Raw genomic sequence first — 21,319 nt, forward strand, 5'->3', positions numbered from 1 at the left:
ACTCTCTTAGAAACACTCCAACTCTGGGTTTGTCTAACCATCTCCCTACTCTGTTACCTGCACCTGCACAGCTAATATCTCAGAAGAAAACCACAAAACCAGGACAACTGGTCAAATTTTAATTCACTGTTATAAATTCACATGGATGGTCCATGCTGACAGAAAACCCCACCTTTCCTCCTCCCTGTCACTACTATTTCACACATTTCCTTTCCTTCTCCTTAAATCTCTAAGCCTCTTCTTCAATTCTCAAAATAGAAGCACTCAGACTAGAAATCCTTCATCTTGCCACCAGATGTACTGGCAGCCCACCTTGCACCTGTACACTGGAGCTTTGCTTTCCCACCTGCTGTGCTGGCAGCTGCATTCTGCTTCTGTGGAAAGCCAGCACCTGTGCTTTTGCTTTGGGTCCTGTTTACCCTCCCATCTTCAATAATTTATATCTACAATTTCCCTTAGTTTCCCTCCTGTATCATCAGTTTTTTTTGATGTCTTCCTGATTCTGCCATCAGATAGACATGTCTTCATATCTTCCATTAAAAAAATACTCTATTTGGCTGGGTGCAATGGTTCACGCCTGTAATCCCAGCACTTTGGGAGGCTAGGTAGGAGGATCACCTGAGGTCAGGAGTTCGAGACCAACCTGGCCATCATGATAAAACCCCGTCTCTACTAAAAATACCAAAAAACAAGCCATGTATGTTGGCACATGCCTGTGATTCCAGCTACTTGGGAGTTGAGGCAGGAGAATCACTGAACCAAAGAGACAGAGGTTGCAGTGAGCTGAGATTATGCCACTGCACTCCAGCCTGGGTGACACAGAGAGACTCTACCTCAAAACAAACAAGAAACAAAACAAAAAAACCCACTTCTTTGGTCTCATGTGTTTTACCCACTCACTTCTCCATTTTTTTCTGCTTATCTTATAGAAAAACTTTGTGTGAGATTTGACTGAACTGCTGTCTCGGTTTTTTATCTATTCATCTCACGCCACTTCAGTAGAACTGTTGATGCCAACCACTCTATCCGTGAAACGCCATTGACCAAGGTCTCCATAAGTTCCTCCCTCACAGACTGCAAGGCCAAATCTCTGTTCTTTTTCTTACTGCGCATCTCATTGACGTGGCTGGTACCGTTGATCACTTTCGTCTTCCTTAAAATACTTCCTTCTTTAGGCTTCTCAGTTTTCTGGTTCTCCTCTCATGTTACAGATTTCTCCCCACTAATCTCATGTCATTAATTGAGGAGTCGTCTTTGATTTCATTCTGTCCTTTATACCCAGTGTTTAAACTATCAGTACCTTTGGTCAGCATTAAACATTCATCCGAAATCCAGCTTCTCACCGTCCATATTGCTACAATCCTAGGTGAAGTCACCACCGTCTGTTATCTGGACTACTAAATAGACCTATTTACTCACTCCAAGCCTTGACCACTTCAAACATTCTCCAAAAAACAATCACAGTGGCCTTGTTTAAAGGGTAAATATAATACCACCATTTTCCTACTTAAAATTCGACTTTGGCTTTCCATTTAAATAGTTTAACTGCTTTAACTAGTAACATCCTACTTTGTTCTACAGGGCTCTCTGTTTACTCATCATTCAATAAAATGTACTGAGCATCTAATATGAGCCAGATATAGTTTTAGATGTTGCGGGAACATTACTGAACAAAATTAAAATCTTTCCCTTATGTGGTTCTAATAAGGAAGATAAATTTTAAAAACATTTAATAAGTAATATATATGGGACATTGAATGGTGATATGTGCTCTAAAAAGAAATAAAGCAGGGGAATTAGGAGGGACTTTGGGGTAAAATGCTGGTATAATTTAAAATAAGGTGATGAAGTAGGTGGATGAAGGAGAAGAGGGGAGAACCTTGGGAGTGTCTTGGGGAAGGGTGCTGCAGAGAGAAGCACATCCAGTGGAAGGGCCCCATTGGGGTGAGCTTGTGTTGGGTCAAGACATGGCTGGGAGGCCCGTGATCTCCAGCAGTGGGAGCAAGGGAGGTGATTGGAGGAGGTAAGGTGAGAGTGGTACCTGACCAGAGAAGGTTTGGAAGGTAGAAAATGTAGGACATTGTCAGCCATGAGAGCTTTGGCTTTAAGCTGAGTGAGATCAAAAGCTATTAGAAGGTTTTGAGCAGAAATGACTAATGTATAATAGGATCACTCTCAGGCCCTACATTAATAGACTAAAGGGGCAAGGTCTAGATATCAATTAGAAGGCTATTACAGTAATCCCTTAAGAGGTATGATGGTTTCTATCAGGATAGTATCAGTGGAGGAGGAGAGAAATGCTCAGATGCTGGGCACATTTTGAAAGTGGAGTCATCAGGGTTTTCAGACAGATTGGATGTAAGGTATAAGAGGAAGGGAAGACTCAAGGATGACTCTAACATTTTCAGTCTGAGTGACTGGAAGAACTGAGTCATCTGAACTATATTGGGGAAGATACAGAAAGATCAATTTATTTGGGGAGAGCAGAAATTGAATTTCAGCCGTGTTATTTCAGGGATATATGACTACATGATCCAGCCTCTGTCCAACTCTCTGATGAGACCACAGCCCTGGTGAGAATTTCCTTGCAGCCTTGTGGGAGCTGCAACAGGAGATGCAGCTAAGCAGCGCCCCGATTCTTGACATACAGAAACTGTAAGATAAAGTGTTTTGTTTTAAGCCACCTAACCTTCTGTTAATATCATTTTACAATATGGGATAAATAACACAGTGAGTGTGTTGTGTGATTGGTTTGATTTACCAAAGGTTTTTATTGTTTTAAAGAGTAATCTCTTTAGTACATTCAGAATTTGATTTTATTTATCAAAATATTTAAATTTATAAAACTAATACATGGTATAAGGTGAGATGCACTTGTTTTAAGATGTAAACTTCAGGCTTTACAGAGCTTTTGAAAATATTTTTCTTGGGAATTTTCCATTGTGTTCCTTTTTTTCACAGCACTTTTTAGAAAGAATATGCAGTTGAATAAATCTGATTCTTTAATCTTGCACATCTCATACTGGTTCATCCAAGGGTCACTAAAAGTACCAGGATAGATGTGGTATGTAGTTCTGGAAAATTAATTTTACCTGACAATTTGGGGAAATGCAGATTTGAATTCTTATGACATTAAGACATTTTGAAACATGGATATGCAAGTAAATCGGGAAGATGGTAACTTATGCATGTTGGACAACTCATGAGGAATGAGTGGAAATGTTGGCTGTTTTGAACTCAGGGAATCTGGTGCTCTTAACCCTGCTGGTAAGCAAAGGGGTATGAGGATGAATGATACTTGGCTGGTGTGGGCGGCTGTGTTGTACATCAGAAAAGGAGCTGCAGTATCAGCATTCCCAGACACTGGAGGCTGACACAGCCAGAGTTTGGTTTTTGCTTGTTTTTTTTTTGTTGTTGTTGAATGCACTTTTTGCCATACAATCAAGTGATGTTTTAAGCATATAATTACACCAGAAAGCCGTTGGGCACCTTTGATCAGCCCCACTTTCTTGCCTTGATGATAATAAACTGTGTAGTTGACAAGCTTGCAACTGTACTTCAATCTATTTCTTATTACACTGATTTTGCCAATATGATAATGTCCTCTTACCAGCAAATTTTCATGTTTTTCATTACAAATTAGTGTCATTCTTTACCTTTAAAAAAAAATAACATTCAACATCTATTTTTAAATGGGGACAGAAAATTATGGCTAAAAACAGGGAGTTGGAAGACTTCACTTGAACCCAGAGGAAATGCTGAAGATCAGACCTGATCCGAGGTCATCAAGGGGGCTCCCACAGCTCACTGGACGGTGCAGACGGGAGCACCTCTCAACCACTCCTGCAAAATCAGTCATCATGATGGCAGTTGATGCCAAAGCAGAGGGTGTACTTTTAATGCTTATTTAAAATGCTGTTTTAAATTTTGCTGAAAGACTAAGACACATGAGAAAGCCTCTATCACTAGCTACATAAAATCCATAATTTAAAAATTAGTAATGTTAATTTTGAATAAAATACTTGTAAAGTGAAAAGAGACGAGTCTCCATGAGGACCCTACAATGAGAAGTACCGTTAAATAACCGACTTTTAGAAGTGTATTGAGCTAACCTCATATAAGGTTAGTTAAAGCAATTCACTCTTAGGTTCTTCTCATGAAAAGGAGACCATGGGATGAAATCTTGAATCTGTTTTCGGTCTCAAATGGCTGCCAAGCTGAAAGAAGACAATTGTTAAAGAACCCTTTCATAGGATGCACTTATATGTGCTCCACAGACATATTGAAACAGCTGGTTGAGAGACTGTGTTGACCTGGTTCTTTCTATTACAGATGGCTGGAGGCATGGGCATGAATAATATGCTTGTTTTATTCATCTCAGGTTATCATATTTATAACAATGTTGTCTGTGAAGATGCTAACTTAGAAAGAACTTCTGGCAACATAACCAGTGAAGACATTCTCAACAAGATGTATGAGATATTTAGCAGGCACTGTATCAATTACAAAAAAAAAAAAAATGTATGGCCGTGTGCACAGATGGAGCTAAATTTGGAAAGGCAAAACTGAGAAGAGGAATACCTCACACCGAGGCTGTGAGCACACCCAGGAAAAGACCAGCAGCCACCCGCTCTCCTACCGAGACACCTCACCTCAGGAAGTTTGTCACTGTCTCGCTGTGTTTGGGGGTGCAGGGACACGAAATTATGACTTTTCTTTAAAAATTGCTTAAAATTCTCATTTTTAAAAAACACATTTGTCAGAAAACCAGATGTCTTTGAAAGCTGACTGGAATATGTAGACGTAATGTGGCTTAGCCAAAGAAAAGTGTTGGTCAGAATGTATTTTTCCTAAATGGACATCAGGAGTGTAATATTGGTAACTCATCAGCCTGCTTCATGTCACACTATCATCTTTAATTTACCCATAAACCATTTTTATGCTGTTTATTTAAATAAATATGTATTTGAGTACATGTATCTTTATTTAAATCTATATATTTCCTTTTTTTTTTTGAGATGAACTTGGCTCGTTGCCCAGGCTGGAATTCAGCGGTGCATCTTGGCACACTGCAACCTCCACCACCCAGCTTCAAGCGATCCTCCCACCTCAGCCTCCTGAGTAGCTGGGATTACAGGCATGTACAACAACATCTGGCTAATTTTTGTATTGTTAGTAGAGACAGTGTCTGATCATGGTGGCCAGGTTGGTCTTGAACTCCTGACCTCAAGTGTCAGGCCTCGCTGTGGCCTCCCAAAGTACTGGGATTACAGGCGTGAGCCACCGTGTCTGGCCTCTTTTTTATTTGGAAATGAGGTCTTATGATGTTGCCTAGGATAACCTCCAACTCCTGGACTCAAGTGACCTTCCCACCTCAGCCAGAAAACACATTTTAATAATGTGATGAACACCTATGAACTCACTGTCCAGCCCAAGTACTAGAACACTAATAACCGACAGCTACCAGTCAGCTTTTCTCTATCCCATTACTCTGTCTCCTCTTCAGCATCCAAAATTTTGTTGATTCTCTGCTTAAACAAGGCAAAAATTTTTAAAATGCACAAATATGCATATCTAAAGCACAGCATTTGGTTTGGCTGTAAAATTTATAAAACATTGTTTACATGATATGTAGTCTTCTCAATACTTCCTTTATTCACTCAGTGTTGTTACGAAGCATCTTCCATTTCTTTCAGGTAGCTGTAGTTCATTTTCACTATGATGATGTTTTGTTTTGTGAACACACTGCAATTTATTATTCATTTTCCTCTCAGTGTGCTTTTTGAGATAGGTATTTTACTATTATAAATATTCTTACACATGTCACCTGGTGTCCATGCGAAAGACTTTCTTCTGAGTTTAAACCCAGGAGTTAAATTGCTAGGGTTGCAGGGTGTTAAGATGTTTAAGTCAACAAAACGATGACAAACTGTTTTCAAAAGTGGTTGTATCAATTTGCCTTCACACTAGGTGGATCGTGTTGATCCACATACTCTTCAAATCTTTGTATAAGGAGACTCATTAAGTTTTGCCAACCTGATGGATGCAATCTGACATCTCATTGTGGTTTCGATTTTTATTTCTCTGATTTCTAATGAGATTGAACATCTCTTCTTATATTTTTTGGTCAGAGTTTTCAAAAGTTACCAATTTATTGCCTCTCAGTTCCAAATTCATTCTTCATGGCCTACTTTATGATAATGGAATCAGAATTCATTTTTCCCAAATTTTAAAATTTTTTATTAATTTATTTTTTCTAAATAATTTACTTTTCCTGAACTCTGTAAACTTTTGTGTTCTGTCTTATCAATATTTCTGTGCTCCAAGATCAGAATATATTTACTTCTGAATATTGGTAAATATTCTTTACCAATATTGTTTCAATATTTTTCTCTCCCACATGGCTAACAATTTTTTCCTAGCTTCTTTTATTTAAATGTTTTTCACATGATCATTGTTTCTCTCTTAACTGTATGGGAGAAATATACATATATATTCATATATAATATATAAAAATATATGTTATGTATATATACACACATACACCAAGTTTTATATACATGGTACTGTTTCTGACCTTTTAATCTGTTTCATTGGTGAATTTGTTTATTTGTCCACTTTTATTACAGTTTATATTACAGCTTTTCAAATATTTTTAATCAAGGAGTAACATTCATAAGCTGCACAAGATGTAGCAATCTAAAATGTACAGTTCAATGACTTTCACAGATGCCTTCACTCATGGAACTACCGCTCATATTATGTAATGAAACATTTCTATTGATTCATAAGGCTTCTTGTAGCCCCTTTCATGTTTATATTCCATCTCTCAGATATAACTACTATTCTAATATTTTTCATCATAGATAAAATTTTCTGTTTTTAAATCTCATGTAAATGGAAGCATACAATATATTCCCTTTTGAGTCTGCCTTCACTCACTCACTGTTGCAACATGTACCAGTAGCTTATTATTTTGCCTTAATGTATTTCATTGTATAAATATTCCACTATTTGTTATATGTTCTCCTGTTGATCATATTTCAGCTATTTTTCAGTTTTGAGCTGGTGTAATTAAAAGGCTGCAGTGAGTGACAACATACATTTATATTAGTGGACATAAGCACTCATTTCTCTTTGATGTATACCTAGGAGTGAAATTGCTGTATCTAAGACTGACAGTTTTTACTAATGTTAAAAATACATGCAATGAAAATATATGTTTAACGTTAGTAGAAACTGTCAAACAGTCTTCCAAAGTGGTTGTATCATTTTACACTCATATCAGGAATGTACAAGAGGACCAGTTTCTGTAAATCCTTAATAATGCTTGATATTGTACCTCTTTTTAATTTTAGCTATACTGGTAGATATGTAGTAGTATCTGACAGATACTTATTAAGTCCTGATATTTGGCAAGACATATCTGTAACTTGGCTTCCTTATTCTTCTCCTAAAAATAGTCATGATTATTTCGGACCTCTGTGCTTCCATATACATTTGAGATTTGGCATATTTAGTCCCACAAAAAGCCTGGTAGAATTTTGACTGCAGTTACATTGACTCTATACATTATTTTAACAAAAAACATATCTCTATGATATTTTGTGTTTCTTTTCATGAACACGTGCTAGCTCTGCATTTATTTAAACTTTTTTCAATGTAGTTTTATAATTGTATACATATGGGTCTTCCATTTATATTACTTTATCTTCTTCTTAGGTACTTTGTAAATTTTTTTGCTATTATGAATGATGCCCTTTGAAAAAGTAATTTGCTGGTTGACTTTTACTAGCTCACGAAAATGAAGTTAACTTTGCATTTTTATATTAATTGTATATCCAGTCACCTTGCTAAGGCATCCTATTGTTTCTAATAATATGCCTGTAAATTCTTTTGGACTTTCTGTGTAAACCATCATGTCTGCAAGTAATGAAATAATTTAAGCTTTATTTACTTTCTTCACATCATTAAGCTTTTAATTCTAAATTTTTAATTAATTTCTCATTTTATTTGACTAGTTAGTACTTCTCATTCAAGAATGAAATGTGGTAGTGAGCATCTTGTTCTTGTTTCTAATTTTAAATGGAAGACTCTAAAATTTCCAGTTGAGTATGTACTTTATTGTGGGGTTTTGTAGATAAACTTTCTCTTATTAGACCAGTTATTGTCAATCAAGTTTTCATTCTTGTCCCCCTAAAGAGGCTTTGGAGACTTTTCTCCCCAATTGCCTCCTTCACAACATTTTAATGCCACCAATACAGCTTACCTTTTCCTGCACTATATCTGTACCTTCTATATTGAAAGAGCAAGGTTTCTTCACTCCAGCATCCTGTAACTACTCTTTCTTTGCAGTCTTGGAGATGGTATCATTCTTTCAGTTCTTGCATTACAGGCATTTCTTTTTACCTCTAGTGTACTAAGGCTTTTTTAAACTTTAATTGATGTTACACTTTATCAAATGTGTTTCCAGGATTAGAAATTTCATTTATTTTTTCTACTTTAACATGGTAAATACAATGTATAGATTTTCTAACACTTAGTAATGCTCAAATTCATGGATGTATCAACTTCTTTACATACCACTGGATTTAGTTTATTAATATATATTTATGAGTTAAACATGCCAGTGACTTTCTTTTCTAGGATAGCTCTGTCTTTTTTTTTTTCCCCCTGAGATGGAGTCTCACTCTGTTGCCCAGGCTGGAATGCAGCGGCAAGATCTTGGCTGGCTGCAACCTCTGCCTCCAGGTTTAAGCTATTCTCCCACCTCAGCCTCTTGAGTAACTGGGACTACAGGCACATACCACCATACTCACTAATTTTTGTATTTTTAGTAGAGATGGTGTTTTACCATGTGGGCCAGGCTGGTCTCAAACTCCTGGCTTCAAGTGATTCACCTGCTTGAGCCTCCAAAATCTGTCTGGTTTTGATATCAAAGTAATAAAATGAGTCAGAGAGTATCCCTTCTTTTAAAAAATTAAGGCTTTTGTTTGATATCATTGTAGAATCACATGTAAGACATGAAACAGAGCAGTCTCCTACACTCTTTATGCAGTTTCCCTCGATGATAATGTCTTCAAAACTATGCAACAATATCACAACCAGAATTTTGACATTGATACAATCAAAATACAGAACATTTTCATCACCAAAGGCATTCCTTAGGTTGCCCTTTTATAACCACATCTACCACTCTTCCACCCTCTTCCCCCAACCCTAACCTCTGGCTACCACTAATCTTTATTCCATTTTTATGATTTTGTCATTTTGAGAGTGTTGTATATAATTCTCTGTGCATTCATTCAAATCATTGACTCTATCAATATTTCATTCCTTTTTATTGCTGAAGAGTATTCACAGTTTGTATTTATTATAGTTTGTTTAACCATTCACCCATTGAAAGACATTTGAGTTGTCTCTCCAGTTTTTCACTATTACGAATAAAAATCTTGCCAGGTGCGATGGCTCACACCTGTAATCCCAGCACTTTGGGAGGCCGAGGCGGGTGGATCACGAGGTCAAGAGATCGAGACCATCCTGGTCAACATGGTGAAACCCCGTCTCTACTAAAAATACAAAAAATTAGCTGGGCACGGTGGCGCGTGCCTGTAATCCCAGCTACTCGGGAGGCTGAGGCAGGAGAATTGCCTGAACCCAGGAGGCAGAGGTTGCGGTGAGCCTAAGTTGTGCCATTGCACTCCAGCCTGGGTAACAAGAGCGAAACTCCGTCTCAAAAAAAAAAAAAAAAAAAATCTTGTAAACATTTGTTTTCAGCCTTTTGTGTGAGCATAAGTTTTCATTTATCTGTAATAAATATTCAGGATTGCAATTGCTGGGTCATATAGCAGTTACATTCTAAGTTTTTAAAGCAACCACTAAAATGTTTTCTAGAGTGACTAACATTTTATACTCCCATAAGCAATGAATGAGTGATATGTAGTTTCCCCACATCCTTGACAGCATTTTGGGCTGTAAGTTTTGTGTTTTGTAAATATTTATTTTACTAAATAATATAAATATTAATAATATAATAGTAATATTTTATTTATAATATGTAAATAAAATAAATATTTTAGTTGTGATAGGTGTGTAGCAATATCTCATGGTAATATTAGTTTGATTTTCTAATGGTTACTAATGTTAAATATATTTTTATATGCTTACTTACCATATGTGTAGTCTTGTCTGCAAAATGACTGTTCATATCTCTTGCTCATTTCCTATTAGGATTGTCTGTTGTGTTTTTTTTTTATTAGTAGTCTGACAGTTCTTTAGACATTCTCAACATTAGTCATTTGTTGGATATGTAATTTGGAAATGTTCTTTTCCCTTGTGTAGTTGTCTTTTTTTTATCTTTTTAACAAGATCTTTAATGTAGCAAATGTTTTGCTGTGGTGTAATTTATCAATTTTGTTTCTTTTTTGGGATCGGGTTCTTTGTTATCAAGTCTAAGAACACTTTGCCTAGCCCTACATCCTAAATTTACTTTCTCAATATTTTTTTCCTAAAAGTCTTGGAGTTTTACATTTTACAGTCCATCATTTATTTTGAGTTACTTTTTGTATAAGTTGTGATGTTTAGATTAAGGTTCATTTGCTTATGAATGTCCAAATGCTCCAGCACTGTTTGTTGAAAAGTTTGTATTCCCTTCCATTGACAGACTTTATTTCTGGGTTCTGTATTTAGTTCTGCTGACACATTCCTCTGCCAACACCACACCCTGAATTAATGTAGCTATCTAATAAGACTTGAAATTGAGTACACTATTTAGTCTAACTTTCTTCTTGTTTTTCAATATTGTCTTAGCTATTTTAGTTCCCTTACCTTTCCATATATACTTTAAAATAATCTTGCTATACCTATGACATATTTTGCTGAAATGTGATTGGTTTATGTTTTTGGGGCCACATTTGGGAAGTATTTATTCATTATTTTTTGAGTACTTTTCCAGCCCTGTTCCCCATCTCCTCTCTTTGCTCGACTCTGCTGACAAAATTGTCAGATCTTTTGCTGTAGTTCCACAGGTCTCTTGGGCTCTATTCATTTTTTTTCAGTCTATTTTCATTCTTTTTTTCAGATTGGGTAATATCTATTGCTCTATCTTCAAGTTCACTGACTCTTTCCTCTCTTCCCTCCGTTCTGCTGTTGAATTCATCCATTGGGTCTTGTGTTTTAGCTATTGTAGTTTTAAATTCTGAAATATCCATGGGTTATTCTTAATAGCTCATATTTCATTTGTTTCGTGCATTCCTGTAATCACTGGTTGAAGCAGTTGTGTGATGATTGTTTTAAAATCCTTGTCAGATCATTCTCGTATTTTCATCATCTCAGTGTTGGCATCTATTGATGGTCTTTTGAGATTTAGTTGAGATCGTCCTAGTCCTTGATTGATAAATTACTTTTCATTGCAATCTGTATATTTGGGTATTATAAAACTCAATATTATTTAAACTTTCTGTTTTAGCTTCTGCTCTGGGAGGGAAAGGAGGGGCACTTCTCTGGGACTACAGATGCAGGTAAAAGTTCAAATTCCCATTCAGTCTTCATTGACTCACTAAGGCTGATGTTTAGTGTTTTCGTAGGGTGGGGATGGTTGTTCCACCTTCCCATTAGGTCCCCTCTGACACCACTCCAGTGGAGGTGGGGGCTGGTATCACCTCGTTACTATCAGGTAAAAATCCAGGTTCCTCAAGCAGTCTCCACTGACATCATGATAGGAATTTCTTTTTTTTTTTTTTTTTTTTTTTTTTGAGACGGAGTCTCAGAGTGCAGTGGTGCGATCTCGGCTCACTGCAACCTCCACCTCCTGGGTTCAAGCGATTCTCCTGCCTCAGCCTCTCAAGTAACTGGGACTACAGGCACCATGTCCAGCTAATTTTGTATTTTTAGTAGAGACTGGGTTTTACCATGTTGGCCAGAATGGTCTTGAACTCCTGCTTTCAGGTGATCCACCCAAAATGCTGGGATTACAGGCATAAGCCACCACACCTGGCCCACAAGTAACTATCTTAATAACTGTCTCAGCTCATCTGTGTGAGCTGCCACACCTGGCCCATGATGGAGCTTTTGCTACCAGCTGGAGAGGATGAAAGTCTTGGCTACATACTTGGCCTCTTCTGACACCACCTGGAGGGAGAACTGGAGAGTGTATGTACAGCCTCAACAGAGTGGAAATCTAGGCTATTCACCCAAACTTTGGAATGGGTAGGGAGGGGGCCACAGTTTTTTTCCCATGGTTTTGGCTAAAATAGAGCAGTTATCCTCTAAAAGGTTTTTGGCTGGCTATATTGCAAGCCTTTCCTGCTCTTTTAGTTAAAGAACATGGGCTATTGTTGAGGCTATCTTTTTCTGTGTCCATTGGCATTTTCAAGTTTCCAGATTTTTCAGCTCCAAATATGGGCTATATATGGCAAAAAGGATATCCAGGGACTCCTCACCACTGTGCCATTCCTTTGGTAGTAATATCCCTCCAGGTGTAAGAACCTTCTAGTTTGTTTTGTCTGTAATATCCAGGGTTTCTACTTGTACATAGCAGAAAAAAATACAGAAAAACACATCACTTCCATCTTCCTTTTAAAAATTGATTTCTACTTTTACAAAAATTAGGAGAGGTAGGAACACATCCCAAAGCATTACCCTAAGCTGGTCTCTTATGATGTTAGCAAAACCAAAGACATCACAAGAAAAGAAAGACAGCAATATTCATTGTGAATACAGATGAAAAATCTCGACAAAATACTAACAAGCCAAATCCAACAATATATAAAATTGATTATGCACCATGACCAAGTGGAATTTATCCTAGCAATGCAAGGCTGTTTCAACATCTGAAAATCAATCCCAGTAATATGCCACATTAATAGCAAAAAGGGCAAAAGCCACCTGCTTATCTCAATAGACACAGAAAAAGCATTGGACAAAATTCAATACATTTTCACATTAAACATGCTCAAAGTAGTAAGAATAGAAGGGACCTTTCTTGCCTGATAGAGGTATCTGTGGAAAACCTACTGCTAACACACTTAATGGTGAAAGACGGACCACTCTCCCTCTGTCATCAGGAATAAGACAAGGATGTTTATTATTGGCACTTCTAGTCCATCTTAATAGAGGTTCTAACAAGCACATTTGGCAATAAAGTGAAATAACAGGCTTCAAAATTGGAAAGAATTAAGTAAAACCATATTTGCGGAAGACGTGATCTCTCTCGTATATAGAAAATCCTAAAGAATCCACTAAAAACTATTCATAAAACAAATAAGTTCAGCAAAGTTGCAGGAATTGAAGTTTAATATATAAAAGTCAATTCTATTTCTATATACTGGAAATAAACAATGCAAAAATATAATTAAAAATAATTCCTTGTATAATAGTATCAAAATAATAAAATATACAGGAACAAATTCAGCAAAAGAAGAGAAATATTTAAACACTAAATATGAAAATTGAAAAGAAATTAAAGAAGACCAAAGTAAATGGAAAGATATCTCATGTTTGTGGATTGGAAGACTTAATATTATGAAGATGGGAAAGGTCCTCAAATTCATATATAGATTGAACACAATTCTACTAAAATCCTAGCTGTCTTTTTATTTGCAGAGATAGACAGGCTGATCCTAAAAATCACATAAAAATATAAAGAATCCAGCAATCTCTTGGAAAATAAGCCAAAGCAATATTGCAGAAGAAGAACAAAGTTGGAAAACTCACACTTCCTGATACCATAATTTAATACAAAGGTACAGTAATTAAGGCTATTTGATTATCTGATATAAAGATAGACACATTGATCAATGGAGTAGAATTTAGAATTCAGAGATTAAACACATATATCTATGGGTAATTAATGGTCAACAAACACACCAAGACAATTGAGGAAGCAGTGTTTTTTCAACAAATGGTGTTGGGACAGTTGGATCACCACATTTAAAGAATGAAAGTATTAACACCACATGTAAAACTGACTTACACAAGATCAAAGACTAAATGTAAGAGCTAAAACCATACTAACATTAGAAGAAAAAATATGTGTAAATCTTTGTGACCTTGGATTGGGCAACAATTTCTTGAATATGACACGAATGGCACAGGCAAACAGAGAAGAAAAAAAATAGTTAAATTGAACTTCATCAGAATTAAATACCTTCAGACTTCCAAAGACACTATTGAGAAATTGAAAAGATTTTCTACAGAATGTGAGAAAATATTTGAAAATGTATCTAACAAAGTTTAGTATACAGTTTATATAAAAACCCTTACAACTCACGGATAGGGAGACAAAGAACCCAATTAAAGTATGGGCAAAGGATTTGAATAGATATTTCTCCAAGGAAGGCATACAAACAGCCAATTCATACATAAAAATGTTCAGTATCATTAGTTATTTAGAGAAATGCAAATCAAAACCATAATGAGTTACACCTCACACTCACTGTGATGGCTGAAATAAAGTCTAACAATGAGAATCGTTGGTGAGGATGTAGAGAAATGGGAACATTTGTACATTGTTGGTAGGAATGTAAAATGATTCAGCCACTGTAGAAAACAGTTTGGCAGGTCCTCAAAAAGTTAAAGTTACCAGATAACCCAGCAATTTCATTCCTAGGTATAGAGTCAAGATAATTTAAAACATCTCCACACAACAACCTGTATACCAACATTCAAAGCATCATTATTCATATTAGTCAAAAAGTGGAGACAACCCAAATTTTCATTAATTGATGAATGGCAAACAAAATGTGGTAGGTCTATACAGTGGAATATTACTCAGCCATAAAAAGGAACACAGTACTATTACATGCTGTAAGATGGATGCACCTTGAAAACATAGGCTAGGTGAAAAAAGCCAGACACAAAAGCCACAGACTGTATGATTCTATTCATGTAAAATGTCCAGAGTAGGGAAACTCATAAACAGAAAGTAGATTAGTTGTTGTCAGGGACTTGGAGAGGGGAAAATGGGGTGTGGCTGCTAATGATATAGGGTTCAGGGATGATGAAAGCATTCTACAATTAGATCGTGGTGATGGTGGTAAAATTTTTGAGTATGCTAAACACTACTGAATTGTACACAGATGGGGTGACTTTTATGGTATGTTAACTATATCTCAAAAAATCATGAGGGGAAAAATTGGCCTCTATAGCTTTAACCTTTTAAATATTGGCATATTCTCATGTGCTTTGGTTTCCATACTTCCCCTTGGTTTGAAGAAATTGTCTAGACTTTTAATTTGGGAAGTTTTTGGATTCTTTTTACCTTTTATTTTTTGAAGTCTGCATCCTATTCCCCATATGCATATTTTCCTAGGTATAATGCCAGGGAGGAACTCAGGATCAGCCCTAATTTGTATGTTTGTGCTATCTCAGGTTAATTGAAAGAGAGGAGCCTCAAGGGGTGAATGCCACATGCACCAAAACCCAGTCATCACCCCTGTTTATTCTCACCTCATCATGCAACGCTTCATCAGAGCTTCATCTTTAAAGTCCCAATGAGCTGTTCATTGGGAGTCTCCCTAGGTTGAACTCTGGGGGTGTCAAGCAGAGTGGGTGAAGGAGTGAACACTAAAAGCCTATCAGACCCAACCTTTTATTAACTCTTCATTCTAAGGGGCTTTTAAAGCAGTGAAGAAACTGCTGTGACTTGTGCCAAATTCTCAAAATCTTTTGACATCAAGCCAGAGATGTTATCATTACACAGATGCTGGGCTCTTGAATGCAGCCCTCTTTCTCAAATTTGATTGATCCAGTATCTCAGAATGTTCTGCTACTAACCAAAGAAACTTGAAGAAACTTGCTTGTTCTCCCTACTGGTAATTGAAAATACTATTATCATATGAAGCAACATGGATATATTATGAAATGGAATGCAAAAACTGTGAATTTTGAAGACAGAGCACCTAACTTGCAGTAAGCCATTTTAGTCTAAATTGACACTAGACCTGTTAAGGTCCTTCCTCCTTGACTTGAAAATAGATTTTTGGTAGAACTACCTGACAGGCAGGATCCTAATTCAATAACCTACCATCCCTAGCTTGACACTGTTGCTGAAGCTGTTATGTGTTAGCAAGATGTTAAGCGCCTGTACACTAATTCCTGAAAATGCCATTGTATTTTTGGAACCGCACTGTCTTTTTGCTTGATTTAACTTGATGTTCTTTCTAAGTGAGTAATTTTTATAGTTCCTGTTAAAAAAAAAAAAAAAAAAACAAGTTGTCTCATTTGCTATGGCCCCTTGATTGTTGTTCCCTGATGCAATGTCTAGTACAAAGTTCCCATTGAAGAGTTTATTTTGGTTTCTGTATGTGGGTAAATCACATAATGCAGTTTACAGTGTGAATTTTGAAGAATGCCAGTCCTTCTAATAGTGCTTAGAAACACGAGTACAAATATTTGGCTTTAATGTATTGAAAGGCATTGTAAGAGGCAAACAACATAGACATTAGAGTTTTGACGTATTTTTCGAGGAAGTGGCTAGAAGGAGGAAGTATAGTGGCAGGCGTCTTTGGAGAACACTGACTAAAATTTAAAAAATTGTCCGCCAAGTTTCCCATCTGTTACATACTGGATTTTTCCTGTAAATATCAAGTTTAATGAAACATACATCCTGAATACATTGGAAGGGAAATAACAATTACCAACTCCTGCTTGGTTAAATGTTTACTCTAATAAATGAGTTGCCTGCACAGCTGTTCAATGTTATAATTTCTCATGGTGGCTAGTTTCTTATTTCCATCTTTGAAATGCTTTTTAAAAATCCTGGAAAGAACATTTAGTTTTTAAATTGAGAAGATTAGTGATAATCTCATTAGCAATCTGGATGGTAATTTTCATTTAGTAGGTGGCTTCTCTATGAATCTTGGGAAATTCTGAGAATTCATTGTCGCTAAACTTTTTGCTAAAAATATCCTTCCTAAACGGAAAAGTCTGTGTCATGCATGCTAGTGTGAATGTGGGCTCTTGAAGGAACTGGCAGCCTTGATAGATACCCTGCAAGTGATAAGGTGGTGTGTATCAGTCAGTGTTTACCACAGTAATGCTGCATAACAAACCACCCCCAAAGTCTGGACCATACAAGAAAGTATTTATTTCTAGCTCATGTATATATGAGTAGCTTATCTGGGCTCAGCTAGATTTGGCTCCAGGCCATGAGTTCAATTTAGAGCTCTTTTGAGCATCTTATTTTTCTGAGACAAGTAGGCAACTCTGCAAAGCATGTTCTTCTCACATTAATGTTAGGGTGGGAGAGGATGAGCCTAATCATGCCAGTGCATTATATCATACCCATTGGCCGAGGCAGACTGGTGGCTAAACCCAAAGGTTAGCCAAATTCTTCCTGTAGTGGGAGGAACTGCAAAAAACCACAGGACAAGATGTATGGATACTGGGAAGGGCAAAGAACTGGAGTGAAAAATCCAATCGACCACATGCAGTTTCCCTTGGAATGTATCAAGTGATAACCAAATGAATTTTAAAATTTCTTATCACAGATTATAGCGTGTGCACACTGTCTTTTCCTTTATGCAATGATAAAAGCTACTAGCTACAGCGTAGTCATAATTTTCAACTATGCCACCCTTTTACGTTTTTAAAGCACGAGAAACCTGTTTTAAACCAATTTTATGTTGACTACAGTTTATGAAATAAATAATGATGGAGCTGTACCCGTGGGAGGGCTGAGAGAGGGAGGAGTTGGTGATGGGGTAGTCAGGCAAAGTACAGGATGCCCAGCTGAATCTGAATTTCAGACAATGAAAAATCTGCTAGTACAGGTACGTCCCGTGACGTCCTTTGTTTTTCCTTCTCTACCCCTCCTCCTCCTCCTGCTAAATCTGGCAGCCGTAACCGAGAGCAACATGGAACATGTCCATTCCCCTCCTCCTTTACTACTTCCTGTAGTCACATGCACCTGATGCCCCTGGCCAGCTCAGACAGAGCCATGCTTCTCTCCCTCTCTGGGCTGTGGAGACCACAGGTTTCCAGACCCTAACTTGCCTTCTTCTGGCTCTCCCATGGAAAATATAGTTCAGAAATGCCTTTCTCCCACAGCACCTTCTGATCCTATCCTGTGATTCTTTCAGAAAAACTGTTGGAGGAACAAACTGTCACTGGCCTGAAGTTGGACTCTGGAAGAGCAGACTGTTGGAGACTCTGCCAGAGTTAGATCGCAGAGGGAGATCTGCTAAAGAAGCCATAAGAGTTTGCAAAAGGAGTTCTTTGCTTAAAAAAAGAATTACTGGAAGGAGTGATTGAAAATTCCATGCTAGGATGGTTTCTGGGCAGTGTAGTGATTGCTTTCTCATGAAGCACCTGAAAGATTCACTTTTGTTCAAGGTAAAGGCTCTATGGGCAGGCTTCTGCTCCTCCGCCTCCACAGTTCCCCCTCCACTGGACTCTGCTCTGCAGCAGTGCTGCCATCATGGAACTCATATTCTGAGGTTCCTGATGACCTTGTTTGATCATCAAGTTCTTAGTGGACCAGACAAGCTCTTGAGGTAGCTCTTCTTGCCCTTCAGAAGCGTGACTTTTCTGACCCCCTGTCCACACTGTGTCTGGAAAACAATGAGCGCCTTGCATTTAGACAGGGAAAGTCAGCACTGTTAAAACTGACGTGACTGATTTTGTTCCTTCAACGCTGGGATCTCAATTCTGGGAAGTCCGGGGAAAACCTCAGGCCATACTGAAATGGAAGTTGCTTTAGATTTATGTCTTTGTAAATCATAAACAGATTGGCCCATAAAAGCCGATAGATTGTTGAATTAAAATATTACTCCTTCAACAGCATGAGAGGCTTCCTGAAGAGTTTAATGAGTGGGGAATATTTAATCTGCTCTCATGCCGACATCAGCAGTGAGCTCAAAAGTCCTGAGAAAATGCAGTTAAGTACTTGAGCTTTTGTTGATTGAATTCTCCATATTCAATGGAAGTCCAGAATGTAGAAGTCTCAGGAAGACACGGGTGAAGGCCTTGCTGTGGTTAGTTCTGGTGCTGGAGGAGAGAGAAGGAAGAAGGGAAGCTTTGAATGCCCCTGCTTGGCAGGAGCAGACTGAAGCCACAGGAACCAAGGTGTTCTATCCATCCAAATGCTAAATTATGCAGTGATTTTATTCATTTACTTCAAACAGCAACTGCAAAGGAAAAAAGCAAAAATCCTTTTCATGTCTCAGAAAAGACATAAAACTGTATATGCTTTGGAAATAAAAACCCACACGATAAATGGAAACATTTAAGCAGAGTAAGAAGACTTTAATGAGAAACTAGAAAAGAAAGCTCAATCTGCAGTGAAAATAGGTAATGTGATCATTGCCACTTTAAATGCATATTGGAAAAAAATCCCCTAATAACTGTTCTTCTTAGTGTCTTGCATTTTAAGATCAGATCTTATTTTATTTACATTAGGAGCACAGCAATGTGTGTTGTTATTAAGTGGCAAAGGTGGGGTCTTTGTTTTGCCGAAGATCACACAGCACCAGAGGCCATTGGCTGGCAATTTATATAACCTTATTAGATGGCCCTGATATTTTCTGTGATAAAAGAAGTTATGGACATGCCTGTAAAGGGCTTTGTGCAGATGAAACGTTCTGGAGAAGCAAAGCTCACTTACCATCGCCTCTTCATCAGCGTGGTTTCCTCTCTGGATGAACATGAAAGCACAAAGCTCTGCCCCCTGGAAGCCAAACAGTGCTCAGTAGCAGAATACAATTTCAATTCACGACTTAGCGGAAAGATGCTCAATAGAGTCGATTCTACAAGTAGTTTGGAACTGCTGTAACGACACTGAGGCCATGAACATTTTAGACTCTTGCAAACTACTTGACACATTAGATGATTCTAATTATTATAAGAACCGCAAGGCTAATGTAGGATAAATGGTGCTGTCTGCAAGGTGACAAATCTGACAAATGCACATAATGGTCATGTGGAAGGAATAAGAGAGAGAGAGAGAACGAGAGAGAGAGAGAGAGAGATCAGTGGACATTTTAATGTATTGCCCATAACAGCACTGCTCCTGGCAGATTAGCGGTGCTTTTGTGTAGCTTTAATATGCGGAATAGACATGCTTTCATATTTGATCACTCACTGGAGATGCTGATGATGAATAGGTGTTAAAGTGGGAGACAGCTAATCTAATCTGCTCACTTTCTGGACATATATTATTTAATATGAATTTGCCCATAGGCACTTTTATACCACCCCCATATTTTGCTAGAATTTGTTTTGCCCAAAGCCCCCTAGCTAAAAAATGAACAAGCTTGGACCTAAAGCTAAATCTGTCTGAATAGAAAACCCTTTCTCAATTCCACAACATGGTCAGCACGGTAAGAATAGCCTTAATCACCATTTGCACAATCATTTACCAGACAGCGTCTGTAAAACATGGTAAATTGCCTTTTATAGGTAAAGTTTTAAAAAATATTTTTCAGTGGTGCATGCCTGTAATCCCAGCTACTCAGGAGGCTGAGGCAGGAGAATTGCCTGAACCCAGGAGGCGGAGGTTGTGGTGAGCCGAGATCGCACCATTGCACTCCAGCCTGGGTAACAAGAGCGAAACTCCGTCTCAAAAAAAAATATATATATATTTTTCAGTGCAATGACACCATTGTGTTGTGATCACATGTGTATGCTTCCGGTGGCACTTTCCTCATTCTCTTTCGACCCTGAAGCCAAGAAATATTTCCTTCAAAGTTAACAGTTTTGCAGAATCCTACCAAATAATGGAATATTGAGATACCCACTGGGAAAAGCCCCATGCTAGGTGTCTAGAGACTCCGGTTTCGGGCCTGCCTTGCCATTACCTAACATGAAATTTTAACAAAGAATTCTTCTATAACTTCCTTGTTGTAAAATGAGGACAATAAGTGGAGTCCAATGAACAAGTCCCCCAGGTCAGCATCTCCAGTTGTAGATGAGCAACCAAGGCCAGGGCAGGAGCAGGGGCAGGGTCCATGCTGAGGGTCCCATGAGTTTGCGGGATGCAGGCTATTTTAGGGAGGCCTTTTAGATGCTCATGGGCCTTCCCTGCTGGCTAAGTCAGGCTGTTCTCTGAGCAAACTTTAGGTAAATGCTTATAACTAGAGCCATCATTAGAAGCAGCATTGGGTTCCATTCAGCTCCTGGTGTGGTAATTCCCCTGTGTAATATATCTGCCTGATGATAAATGTTCCTATTAGTAATTCTCTGAAGATCCAGTTTGATCAAAGTTGCCCTGAAGTTTTGTGACTATATTTGTACTAATTGTTGGGGAAGGAAAGAGAGGTTCGAAGTCTACCAGATATCACAGATATCACCAGGGTTATAACTGAGTGTGTGTGTGGGGGGG

This window comes from Callithrix jacchus, chromosome 19 (assembly GCF_049354715.1).
Source record: "Callithrix jacchus isolate 240 chromosome 19, calJac240_pri, whole genome shotgun sequence".
NCBI lineage: Eukaryota > Metazoa > Chordata > Mammalia > Primates > Cebidae > Callithrix > Callithrix jacchus.